This window comes from Emys orbicularis, chromosome 11 (genome assembly GCF_028017835.1).
Source record: "Emys orbicularis isolate rEmyOrb1 chromosome 11, rEmyOrb1.hap1, whole genome shotgun sequence".
NCBI classification, from domain to species: domain Eukaryota; kingdom Metazoa; phylum Chordata; order Testudines; family Emydidae; genus Emys; species Emys orbicularis.
Window position 1 is genome coordinate 43781523 of NC_088693.1, and position 13057 is coordinate 43794579.

Here is a 13057-nt window from a genome sequence, read left to right on the forward strand (position 1 = left end):
GGGGTTTGCCTGGGTTGTTGGGTGTGCCATTGGCAGACTGCTGTGCTTTGAAGAGCTGCGCTAGAAGGACTGCCTGATATCCTTTTTCTAAAGACACAGCAGAACTCTCTTATGAATTTGCTCCCACCCAGCACTCGTGGAGATATTATGCCTGCTCCTGCCCTGCGCAGGCATAATGTCTTCACACACCTCAAATCACACACGTTGCACTCTGTACTACCCCATTCCCTCGGCGCCTGTGTCCCTAAGAGGAATAATTTGGTCCTCAGATTTTGAAAAAGCGTATGGTAATGTTGACACCAAAAATGACAGGCTAAGGTAGGAAGTCATGATATGGGGCCTGACTTTCAGCAGTGCTGAGCACCAACAAATTTAACTGAAGTCCATGGGAGTTGCAGATGCTCAGCACTTCTTCACAATCAGCTCCATAGAATGCAAAATAGTTTGATGGATAGCAGAGTATCTCCGAGAAGGGAAATAAGCAATTATCACTGTAAAAATAACAGGAGTACTTGTGGCACCTTAGAGACTAACAAATTTTGTTAGTCTCTAAGGTGCCACAAGTACTCCTGTTATTTTTGCGGATACAGACTAACACGGCTGCTACTCTGAAATTATCACTGTGAATTTCTCCAGCTCAAAAGAGGTTAGCACTGGAGAAGACCAGATATTGATTTCATCGGTTCACCTTTGTCAGGAAGATGCATTATGCAAATGATTTTATTGAGAATATGGTATGTAAAATAGAAAAGTTTGCTAATAAGGCCAAAAGCAGAGTTGTGGAACAAGACAACCAGATTCAGAGAGATTTTGAGCTTTTAGTTGACAGGCTCAGTAAATGGAAAATGCAGTTTAATGCAGGCAACTATTTAAAAAAAAGACAAGGGGTGTGAGGAGGAAAAACAAAATATAGAGTGTTTTAGACGCAGTGTACTGACCCAGGATAAGGATTTATTGGTTACTATAAAAAAAATCCTAGTAATAAAGGCAAGCAGGATACTGGGCTGCGTCAGCAAAGGGACGGAGTACAAATCAAAACACTGAGTAGAGCTTATCTAGAATTCTGTATTCAGTTTGGGTTCCAATAGCCCTAGAGCACAGAACCTCAGAATCTCAAGCTGATTTTGATTATTATAAGGAAACACTTAAGGAGGCTTTGTTTATTCAAGAACAGAAATCTCTGACGAACTAGGGTGGCTCATTTAATGAAGGAATTAAATCAACTGCTTACAATTGTTGAAAAGTAAAGGATACCATATAAAATTATGAATACAAAGTATTTGACTTAGAGGACTACATTTATGGAATAACTGGTAAATATGGCAGCAAAGTGTGTAAATGATAGAAAGAAGTTTTAATGGAGGAACAGGAAACAAGCACAAATCAAGAAAGTAAGAGGGCAGAGTGCACAGCTTTCATCGGACAGAAATATGTAACCATTACTTGCTCTCTGATGATGCTCTGGAGTAACTAAACATAAATGGCTAGATCAGAATCAGTGGTGTGAGGTAGTGCAGGCCATATGAGACCCTTGTAAGTTACACATTTAAGTGGCACAACCAACCTGTGGAATCTAGGAGAAATCTACATTTTCATGACATGTGGAGTGCTCTGTTACATCAATGTATCAAGTAAGGTATGAATTGCAATCTAAATGCCATGTTGATTGTCTACACCCCAGTGATACCAGCAAAAATACCAAGGTGAGGCCATCTGTGAAGGCAAAACTGAAGTGGTTTGTGTCCGCAAATATCTTACATGCACCTTTAATATTATAACAAAGATGTTCATGGATGCTATCCAGAAAACATCTTTTCTACTTTTCTCATTTGTCTTTGGGAAAAAATACCTTCATGGTGGTGTTATAATGCAGAAGCTGATTGGGATCTGCTGCATGTGCGTTCTGCCACCTGCCATGAATCAGTTTTGCCATTCCTTATGCTCCCTTTGGACCTGATTCAAATCCCGCTGAAGTCCATGAAAAGACTCCTATTGATTTCAATGGGCATTGCATCATGCTTTTAAACAGACATACTCAACTTAAGTTACACCACCCCGGCACTTCGTAAAATTAGTCACAACAGCTTTGAATGTGCCCTAGCAGACCACAGTCAAGCCCACACTCTTCCATGGTGTCACATGTACTCTCATGTTTATTCCTCCTGCATCCAATACAGATACTGCCAGTTCTCTTGCCCAACATTTTTTATTAAATAATATGTTTTAGTCACTTTTGATTTCTTCTCTTGACATGTTAAACAGAACACCTGAGTATGTTAGCATGTCACACTGTACAGCATAAAATACTGCACCAGTGAAAACAGGTGGGATGGGTCTTTTGCATAGCCAGATAACCTGTATATCTGGGAAATTCAAGAAAGAGGTAGATTGTTTTTAAGCAATGGTAGTTAAAAATGGTACATGTTCTTTAAAAAGACACTCTAATATTTTACTTTAAACATTTTTAATTTTTTAAAAACCGTTCAAAATCATTTATCCACTGGAGGTAGATGGGTGGTATTTATATGTAGGAGGATTTGTACTGGAAAATTTCATACACAGATTTTGAAAGATCTATGAGCTTGAGAATCAGCCAATTGGGGAACAAACAGAAAATAGCATGTGACTGAAATGACCAATCACACAACACAATTAGCAAATTGTGACTACGTCAGTGGCAGCTAGTAATGAGGGGAGCAGCAAGTCAGCATGGCAGGCTTTCCACTCAAACCAGTGAAATAACAAAAACTCACATTCTGACCATGGAGGGGGAAACTAATGGCGGCTGAAGAACATCTGCAAGAAGTGTGGGGAGTCAGAGAGTCAAAGCCACAAAGGAAATATGCATATGAACTGGGATCGACTGGAAAGAGAAGAGGCAAGGGAAGGTATAAAAGAGAATGCATGAGTGACAAAATGTGTCTGAGTGGGTTTCGGTGCTACTAAGGGAGGAGAGACGCAAAACCAATGGAAAGTGCAGTAAGAGGTAATGTGGAGGGGAAAGGTGGCTATGTGATAGCATCTGCTTCACAGTTACAATAAGGGAAGTCAACCCATGTTTCTGAGAGGATTCAAAAGAGCCCAAGGGAGTTCAGTTTCCCCCCCCCACACACAACATTTCAGTGCCATTTAGGTCTCTAATGCCCCTAAACACCTTCACCGATGTGCCAAATTAATGTTAATAAATGCAAAGTAAAGCACATTGGAAAGCATAATCCCAACTATACATATAAAATGATGGGGTCTAAATTAGCTGTTACCACTCAAGAAAGAGATCTTGGAGTTATTATGGATAGTTCTCTGAAAACATCCACTCAATGTGCAGCGGCCGTCAAAAAAGTGAACAGAATGCTGGGAATAATTAAGAAAGGGATAGATAATAGGACAGAAAATACCATGTTGCCTCTATATAAATCCATGATACGCCCACATCTTGAATACTGTGTGCAGATGTGGTCACCCCATCTCAAAAAAGATATATTGGAATTGGAAAAGGTTCAGAAAAGGGCAACAAAAATGATTAGGGGTATGGAACGTATGAGGAGAGATTGATAAGACTGGGACTTTTCAGCTTGGAAAAGAGACGGCTAAGGGGAGATATGATTGAGGTCTATAAAATCATGACTGGTGTAGAGAAAATAGATAAGGAAGTGTTGTTTACTCCTTCTCGTAACACAAGAACTAGGGGTCACCAAATAAAATTAATAGGTAATTTCTTCACACAATGCACAGTCAACCTGTGGAACTCTTTGCCAGAGGATGTTGTGAAGGCCAAGACTATAACAGAGTTCAAAAAAGAACTAGATAAATTCATGGAGGATAGGTCCATCAATGGCTATTAGCCAGGAATTGCAGAAATGGTGTCCCTAGCCTCTGTTTGCCAGAAGCTGGGAATGAACGACACGGAATGGATCACTTGATGATTACCTGTTCTGTTCATTCCCTCTGGGGCACCTGGCACTGGCCACTGTCTGAAGACAGGATACTGGGCTAGATGGACCTTTGGTCTGACCCAGTAGGGCCATTCTTATGTTCTTATCAAATTTTGCTCTACTGACACTAGCACATTACAGTAAGACCTGTTGAGAACTTTACTTTGCAGAGTATTGACTCTATAGACTGTAAATCCTACTTTAGTAAATCTTAAATCACGTATCACTGATATGATAAGCCATCAGCTTTCTTGGCCTGCTGTGCGAATGTCACACGAAGAGCCTTACCCTTCAGGATACTAAAAGTGCTTTCAACTCCCATTCATTTCAGTGGGAGTTGCAGATGCCCAGTACCTTCCAGTGGGTGCTCTGCACCCTGCAGGATTGGACTCAGTCTACATTTCAAAAAGGCTGGTCTAAACACCAAAGAAGATTCTACACATGAAGCATCCATACATGGAATAACTTGACTATTATTAAATGGTGGCTCCTGAATAGTAGATAAATTGCCTTTAAAATGTCAGTTTCAATAACATAATTACAAGAGCAGAGGAAGCATCTGAAAAATACTGTCTTTTATTTTATTTTTTTAAGATTACCCTCCTACAACAAAGAATAACAAAGGTCTCTTAAAAAAAAAAGTATAAATAAAATAGCTAGTGACCTGGCAATATGATGTGCCAAGTTACAGTCCAAAGAAACTGTCCATGGTTGAATAATAAACCACTGAAAAGTGGAGTTTTATAATGGAAATCTGATGCCATAATAAATGGTCCTCAGCTTAACACAAGGTTTGATTGAATTCAAGGATTCAGCCTGCATAAATGCAGGAGTACAGATTAAGCAATTTACTAACAGTAGCAATTGCTCAAGAATAAATTCAACTTTTTATTTAATCAAAAATCTTGTCATGGAATACATAAATAGGATATTTCACTTAATAAAAACATTTAATTTAAAAACAGTATTATGGTAGGAGGATGTCTGCTTTGCACATAATGCAGGAAGACAGAGTGTGGCTGTGTCCCCCACTTTTTAAATTTACGTGTAGAGAGGAAAAATACATAGCTATGGATGATGGTGTAATAGAATTTATTTTCACCAGAACAGGAATGACCCATAACTCATGAGTGGCAGAGCTTAAAGTGAGTTATGGAGGTCATTCTTTCATGTGAGGAAATGAATCGCATTACACCTGGCCCCACTTTTATGTGTTTTGTTATTAGCACACTGGATGCGACTTTAATTATCTGTTGCTTTACTTTTCTTTCATTTTTACTTTTTAAAATAAATATTGATGAAGGGTGTGTCAGATGAAGGTTACTAAGTTAGGGCCTGATCCTATGACCTGTTCTCATGCCATATTTATGAGTAGTCTCACTGATGTCAATGGGAGTATTCGTGAGTTACCCATCATACCACACGGTTGTATTTCTATGCACCCTGCACTGGCTAACTGGAGGTAGCAAGCTAAGGCACCTGGTTGCACCTGGGCCTGGCTTGATGAAGCTAAGCTGGGGAAGGAGCTGGATGGTGAGCCACTGGGAGCTGTGAGCAGCCATGCCTGCAGACGGTCAATGTAAACACTGTCTTGCGGCCCGCCAGTGGATTACCCTGACGGGCCGCGTGTGGCAGGTTGCCCACCACTGGCATAAAAGGAGGAAGCCCAGGTCAGAGAGAGGCTGCAGGGAGAGAAGAGCCCAGAACTCTGCACTACCTCTCTAGTTGCTAGAGAGTGAAGGAAGGGCATGGAGAAGTAGGTGTGCAGTAAGCCCTGGAAGAAACTGTGGAAAAGGGCCTAAAGAAAGACTAAGGTAGAAAGAAGTCCTGGGAGGCAGTGAGGAGTCTAAGGTCTGGTCTTCACTATGGGGAGATCAACGCTGCTGCAATGCAGCGGGTCTAGTGAAAACCTGCTAAATCGACGGCAGAGTGCTCTCCGGTCGACCCCGGTACTCCAGCTCCCCGAGAAGAGTAAGGGAAGTATATGGGCGATGCTCTCCCATTGACGCAGCACAGTGAAGACCTAAGCTAAGCTATTCACGTAGCTGGAGTAGCGTAACTTAGGTCGACTTACCCCAGTAGTGTAGACAAGGCTTCAGGGAGCAGACCATAACTGTGTGCTACAGGGTCCCTGGACTGAAATTCAGAGGAGAGGGAGGGTCTGGGTTCCTTTACTGGCCGCTGCAGAAGGAAGTGAGGAAACACCCTGACGCAAGTGGGAGAAAGACTGCTGAATTTGTAGCCAGACCTCTAGGGGAAAAACTCTGAGAGGTATTGCTCCATGCAAGAGCGGGAGGACAGCCTTACAGAGCCTGGGATGGGATAAAGAATTATGTATGTTTTGAGTTTAGCTTATTGGACTCTTTGTTTACTCTGGAATTTTAACCCTTTTTTTGGGTAAGTTTTTTAATGGAAATTATAATGTGTACAACATAATGAGACACAGCTTTATTTAAGATGGTCTTTATGACAGTGATGTCTGACTGATGGCATATTAACTGTTTGTTATGAGAAGTCTGTTAACAAACATTTACAGTCAGTACAATGGTGTGTTAACCAAGATGAAAATTTAAACCAGAAGGTAACAAACTGCCGCATGCTCTCATTTTTATACTTCTACGTTCCATTCCGTATTCTTTGCCCATTTAAAACTCCTATTAATTTCAAGTGGTTCAATCCATTTGGGGCTCCGGTGGGTTTATGTCCCATATAGTTAGAACTCAATCCTATTTCTATTTAAATCAACTTGAATTTTGCCACTAACCTCAGCAGGATTGGGTACTTAGAGACCACCACATTGCAGTAAAGTTTACCTGAGAACTCTCTAAAATAGACACTATAGACCATAAGATCTCTTCAGTTCATTCCTAGTTTTTTCACATTATATCAGTGATGCAGAAAAACTGTAGCTCTCTTGATTGACTTTTGCCAATAGCACTGATTTCCATGGGCGTTCTGGAGGGGTTAGAGATGAGAGTACAATGATTGTAGTACAGGAACCTTTAGGGTATGACTGCACTACAATTAGCTGCCCGTGGCTGGCCTGTGCCAGTTGACTGGAGCTCACGGAGCTTGGGCTAAGGGACTGTTTAATTGTAGTGTAGACGTTCAGGTTCAGGCCTGAGCTCTGGGATCCTCCCACCTCGCTGGGTCCTGGAGTCTGGACTCCAGTCTGAGCCTGAACATCTACACCACAATTAAACAGCCCCTTAGCCCCAGCCCTGCAAGACCAAGTAGGCTGACATGGGCCAGCCACGGGTTTTTAATTGCCATTTAGACATACCATTAGAGAACCTTTTGCCACAGAAATCTAGAAGTAAGAATTTATCTGGAAGCACCTTTGGATATTTAACATGTAATTTTTATGTATTCTATTCAAATACCAGTTCATAATTAGGAACAACTTCAGACTAAAGGTAGGACCTCTATAAACAATTAAGGCTTTTCAAAGGAACCTAAGAGTTAGGTGCCCAAATCCCACTGAAATATGATGTGCACAATCTGCAGTCTGTGAAACCCTCCCTATTGTCCTCAGTTTGAATTAATAATAATCTGTTCAGATTGCTGACATCACAAATATGGATTTTAAATCTGCATCACATCTGCATTTAAAGAAACATAGAGCAGTGTCCGGGGTTGTAAATGTGTGCGCTGTGGTATTTTGTCATTAGTGTTGAACAGCATTTCCCTCGTTCAGCGCCACTGGAAGCACCATCATAAATTGTGTGTGTGTGTGTGTGCGCGCGCGCACATGTGCTTTTTCACTCTGCTGCCAGTGAGTTTTGTAAAATTCTAATATTCCATAAGCCGCTATGTAAGCTTTGAGGTAGAGGGGAAATAATGCAATTTCTTCTGGTCAGCTCAGATATAGTTATATGAAGGTTTATATAATAAGGCTGTAATGGACAGCAGGCAAACATAATTATCTAAAAATTAACACAGCTAAAGAGCAAGTTAATGAGACAACCATTCAATGCATGAATACTGATTTCAAGAGGAAAACTACCCTTAGTCTTGAGAAACAGGATAACAGACTAATCATAATTGACATACCACTAAAGTATTGTTTGACCTTTGTCCCTTTGTCCCTCTGAATATTTTTGAAAATATAAATATCTTTAAAAGTCAAGCAAGCCTTCAAGAACATTTCAAAGTCATGATCTTCAAAGTCTGGCATGATCTTCCTTTTGACCCTTTTTTATGATATAGAAAATTAGCTAAATTGACTTGGGCCTGATAGGTACTGATATTACTTTTTTTTTAATGTAGTTAAAACATTTATGCTTCAATCAAAAATGTTTCTGGCATATTGGCACAGACAAACCTGAACGTTTTTTGGAAGACAACATACTAGGTTTTAAGTACAAAATATTTTTAAAACTCTCCTATGCATCTGCTTGTATAGTACCTCAGCATATAATCATGAATTTATCCTCTCACCACCCTTGAGAGGTAGGGAATTATTTTTCCCATTTTAGAAATGGGGAAACAGAGGCATAGAGAAATTAAGTGACTTGCCTATGGTTACACAGAGAGCCTCTGCCAGAACCAGGAACTGATCCCAGTCTGGTACCTTATGCACAAGACTAAACTTCCTCCCTAGCCAAATTGAGGCAGCCAATCCTGTTCTCAGTGAAATCAACATCAAAATTGGTGCAAACTCACTGTAAACACAATCCCATTGCACCACTTGTTTAGCAGTTTGTTTACAATCAGTTGCACAGTCATTCTTGGATTTTTCAGATTGACCATGATGAGCATGGTTTGAAAAATGTAGATGGGTTGGGTTGATATATTTATCTTACACAATGTTTGAGAGGATTCTGAAGTTAGGTTCTGAGAACTACTCTCAAAGCAAGTGAAGATTTAGGCCTAATAGACCTGATGTCAAATCTTTAAAGAAAGCAAGATCTATATTCCTCACCCCCACTCCTCGTGCCCATTTAGTCATTTCTAGATGAAAAGAAGCTACCTGGTAGGATGGAATATTTTTTCCCACGCAAAAAAGCAGTATATCGGAAACTTGGCATTAGAGCACCACCCAGAGGACAGTTTATATTATAAATGACATTTGCGGCACTTGCTGAGGAAAAGGTGCACACAAACTGGTGGCATCTGATAGAAATACACAGAATTTAATTCAGTCCAATTTCAAATGATTAAGAGGTTAGCCCTGGTTTTGGTTTTACTTCTCAGGCATGTATCAGTGGCTTGTCTGGCATCTTGTTGTTCTTTCTTACCATGAAAAATGAACCTTATAAAATTTGAAAAATTACTACTTGCCTGTATATTATCAACTTGGTTGTGAAGTTTAGCATAAGGTTCATACACTGTGTCTAATGCCACAACATTTCAGATACAGAAAAGTGTCCTTGTAGATTTGCCTGTAGAAACCATTTTAATTCTATTTATCTGAACAACTTCTCTCCAGCTATAAGAATACTAAGAGCAACTGCCATTCTCTATCCTCTTTAGGCCTTTCTCCCCACTGAACCTCTCTATTTACTTCCTCTCATGGTGAGTACTAAAACAGCCTCTCTCTTATGGAATGCTGCATGGCTTGGGGGTCTGAGACATGGCTGTGAGCCAGGAGACAGAGTTCTAATTCTGGCTGTATTAGTGACTCTTTATTTTTCTGCCTCACTTTGCACATCTGTGTAGCAGGGATATTAATACTTACCTATCTCAAGGGAGTGTTGTGGGGATGCATTAGATCACATTTGTGCAGCATGTGTATGAACATGTAAAGTGCTAAGGACCTGATCCAATGTTCATTGAAGTCAATGGCAAGACTTCAGTGGGCACTGGATCAGGCCCAATCTGATCCATTTACAGGACAGGTTAGGTAGCCTCCTCTGACAACATTGCCAACATCATTGATGCAAATGGTGTTTTATAGACTGGCAGGTAGTAGGAGTCTTGAAAAGCAGTAATGCTCACATGCCCTCCCTCTCCCTTTAGAAAACAAGTACACAATCTTTGAGATGCACCTGGTTTCCAGCAAATCCCTTGCTTGCTAATTTCCACAAATAAGCCCAGGATTCTCCAAAACGGAGATGTGTTGGAATGTACGATGAAACTGCTTGTGTGGTTTGATTATTTTTTTATATATATATATTATTGTCAACAAAATGCAATGAATCAGTTTAATTCTTGGATTGGCAGATTTCTGTCTGGTGCCTGACTAATCTACTTTTACATACCATGTATTTCATGTCCGATTTCACCACTTAGAATTCTGCCATCCCAGTACATGACACGTTCCATCCAGTTCTTTTACTTATTCTTCTGCAAATATTTGGATGGAGGGAGCCTGTCAACTCCCAACTGATTTTATAGAAGTTCCTCCTACAGTGTCTTGAGGAGATGTAAGCATGTTAACATTGTACAACAGAGATCTCATTAACACAAAAGTGAATAAATCAGCATATGGCATAGCCATACAAAGAAACATATGGTAGCCCACCATCAATTTATGGTAGCTCACATTTGCCATAAAAAAAATTTCAAGTAGAAAAGATATAGATGAAACTTCTATGCATGGCCCTTGATTCGAAGGGATGGATGCTGTTGTGGCTAAGCCACAGGGCAGTGATTCAGAACTGTTGGGTTCTCTTTCTGCACATGTCAGTCACAGGCTTCCTGTTATGACCTTGGGAAAGTAAACAGGCCAGCATTTTCAACAGTGGCCTGGGCTTTTAGGCGCAGCAATTTGCGGGTATCCAACCAAGACACTTTGGGTTTGATTTTTCAGTGATTAATCTGAATCCAGTTGGATAAAGCAAGTCGCTTTGGCACCCCAGTTATTGTATTATCTGCTCAATAATATTTGAGTATTGCTTCCCAAATTATGGCTTTGTTAAAAAACAAATTGAAAAACAGCAGAACTGGAAAAAAAAAGTTCACAAGTTTGTGGGGAGAAAGCTTAAAAAATGTCAGTTTCTTTACATTTTTGATAAGAAAAGAAGCAGTAAAATTGTCATTCACTGTGGAAAAACCAGTTTTGCCAGAAGATAGACATTTATCACTTTTTCTGCAGAGAGCTGTGTTTGTTGCCACAAACAACAACAATTTTGCCCCAGAATAGGTTTGTAAATGTGAAGATATACAATTTCAAATGCAAATATTCATGGAGTGAACACAGGTTGTTTTGCCAAGATATGTGCAGCATCTCACATGTTTATTGTTTTGGATAGATGTATGCTAGGGACAGGCAAACCTTTGGAAAACGATAAATGAAACTTGTTATTAGGCAACTCTCTAGCTATGGGTATGGCTTATAAATGTGAGTCGTGCCATGTGCCTAAGGCAAATCTTTAAAGCTATTCAGCCTTTATACCTCAAGGCACTTCATGTTTAAACCTTTTAACCCTTTAACAACTTTTCACAGTCGTCTTTCAAACTACATATGAGGAAATGTTTGCACAAACACTATACTGCAGGACCTTCTCTTAAGGCTCGAGATAAACCAATGAGGCTGTGTTTGGATCCAGATTAGATTTACGCTCGAGTTTGAGGCTGAATCAGGGTTCATGTTCAGTTTTGGGAGTTAAATCCCACAACCTGTTAAATTTTAGCTTCAAACAGTGCAAATCTCATGGTGGATCAGTTTCTACTGCTTTGAACAGTAGGGATCTTGCATCTGTTCTCAAAACTTTCTACTATCAAGGGCTGAAATCTCTCAAAGAGCTGTTTTTACCAAGGTTTCAGATGCATCTCAACCAGAAAGTAAGCCCCTTCCAGTTTTGGTTCTAACCACAAATCTTAAGAGCAAGTTTGGATCCAGGAATTCAAACTGTATTCTCCTGAAATGAAGGGATTTGCGATTTTGACTTAGGTCATCTGTAGTTTAAAAGGCGAGCAATACAGAAAAATAACTAGAGCTACAATCCTTCTCTCTAGAGCCCTGCGCGGCTACACAAATGTGTATCCGTATCCGAGCCGCAGATAATTTTTGTGGACAATCGCAGATATCTGTGGATTTGCAGGGCTCTATGCTGGGGGCCAGGCTGAGGCTCCAAGGCATCCTCCCCGCTGGAGCCCAGTCGAGGAAAGCCACGTGGGCAGCTGTGGGGAGCCTGTGCGGAGTCGCGGACCCTCCACGTGCCCTTGGCCAGGCGGGGAGCCTAGGGGTCAGGCACATGGCTGGGGGCTGCTCTCAGCCCCCCCCCCCCCACACACACCGCGGCAGGTGGAGGGTCCGCTGCGGCTCCCCACAGCTCCGTGGCTGGGCTCCATGCTGGCCAGGCTGGGGGGGGGGGGGGAAGGAGGGGAGATCTGTGGAGCTGCCTGGGGGTTGCTCGGGCCCCCCACCCAGGGCAGTTCCCCACAGCTGCCCGCCTGGCTCTTACCGTGGCCAGGCTGCGGCTCTGAGCCGCCCCCTCCCCTGCTGGAGCCATGTCTGGGAGAGCTGCACTGGCAGCTGTGGGAAGCCATGATGGACCCTCTACCTGCCCTGGGAGGGGGGCCCGAGCAACCCCCCACCCAGTGTCCCAGCGCCTCCTCCCCCACCACCACCACCAGGCAGGTGGAGGGACCCAGGCTCCCCGCAGCTGCCAGCGCAGCTCTCCCTGATCCGCATCCAGTGGTGAGGCATTTGGTGGTGGGGGGGAGGACTATGGGCATCATTAGGAGTGCTTTATATGCAGAGAGAATGTTAGACCCTTTGACGGATCTCTTTAATGAATAGCAGAAAACAATATGCAGAGGCTGCAGAACCTATTCGGATCCTCTCTAAGGAAACCCATTTTTAAGTGGTGTATAAGGCAATATCTCGAATATCTATTTAGATGAAGCTAGGGAAGTAGCTGATAAGAATCATCACACCAAATAACTCTGCTGATAGGATTCTACACTCTTAGGTTTTTATGACCTCCATTTTCACATGCAGAAATAAATGCAAAATCAAAGATTTTCAAAAAAGGAAGACATGGTAAGATCAAAATCTCTAATAAGCTCCCAACTCCAAGATTGTCATCTGTTAATTATTAGTCATTTTAATGTGCCTGCGATATCACTGTTGCTAAAACTCTATAAGATGTTGCCAAAATTGTGCTCCCACAATTAGGATACTCTGATTTCTTATACATTGCTATAAAATAAATAAATATAATAACGAAAAAACG

General features: G+C 41.4%; 1 protein-coding gene across 1 annotated transcript in view; it reads right to left on the reverse strand.

Moving 5' to 3' along the window:
- The window catches only part of PDE11A (phosphodiesterase 11A), a 218734-nt gene that overhangs the window by 46923 nt on the left and 158754 nt on the right, over nt 1-13057 (reverse strand). The gene's annotated exons all lie outside the window — the stretch shown is intronic.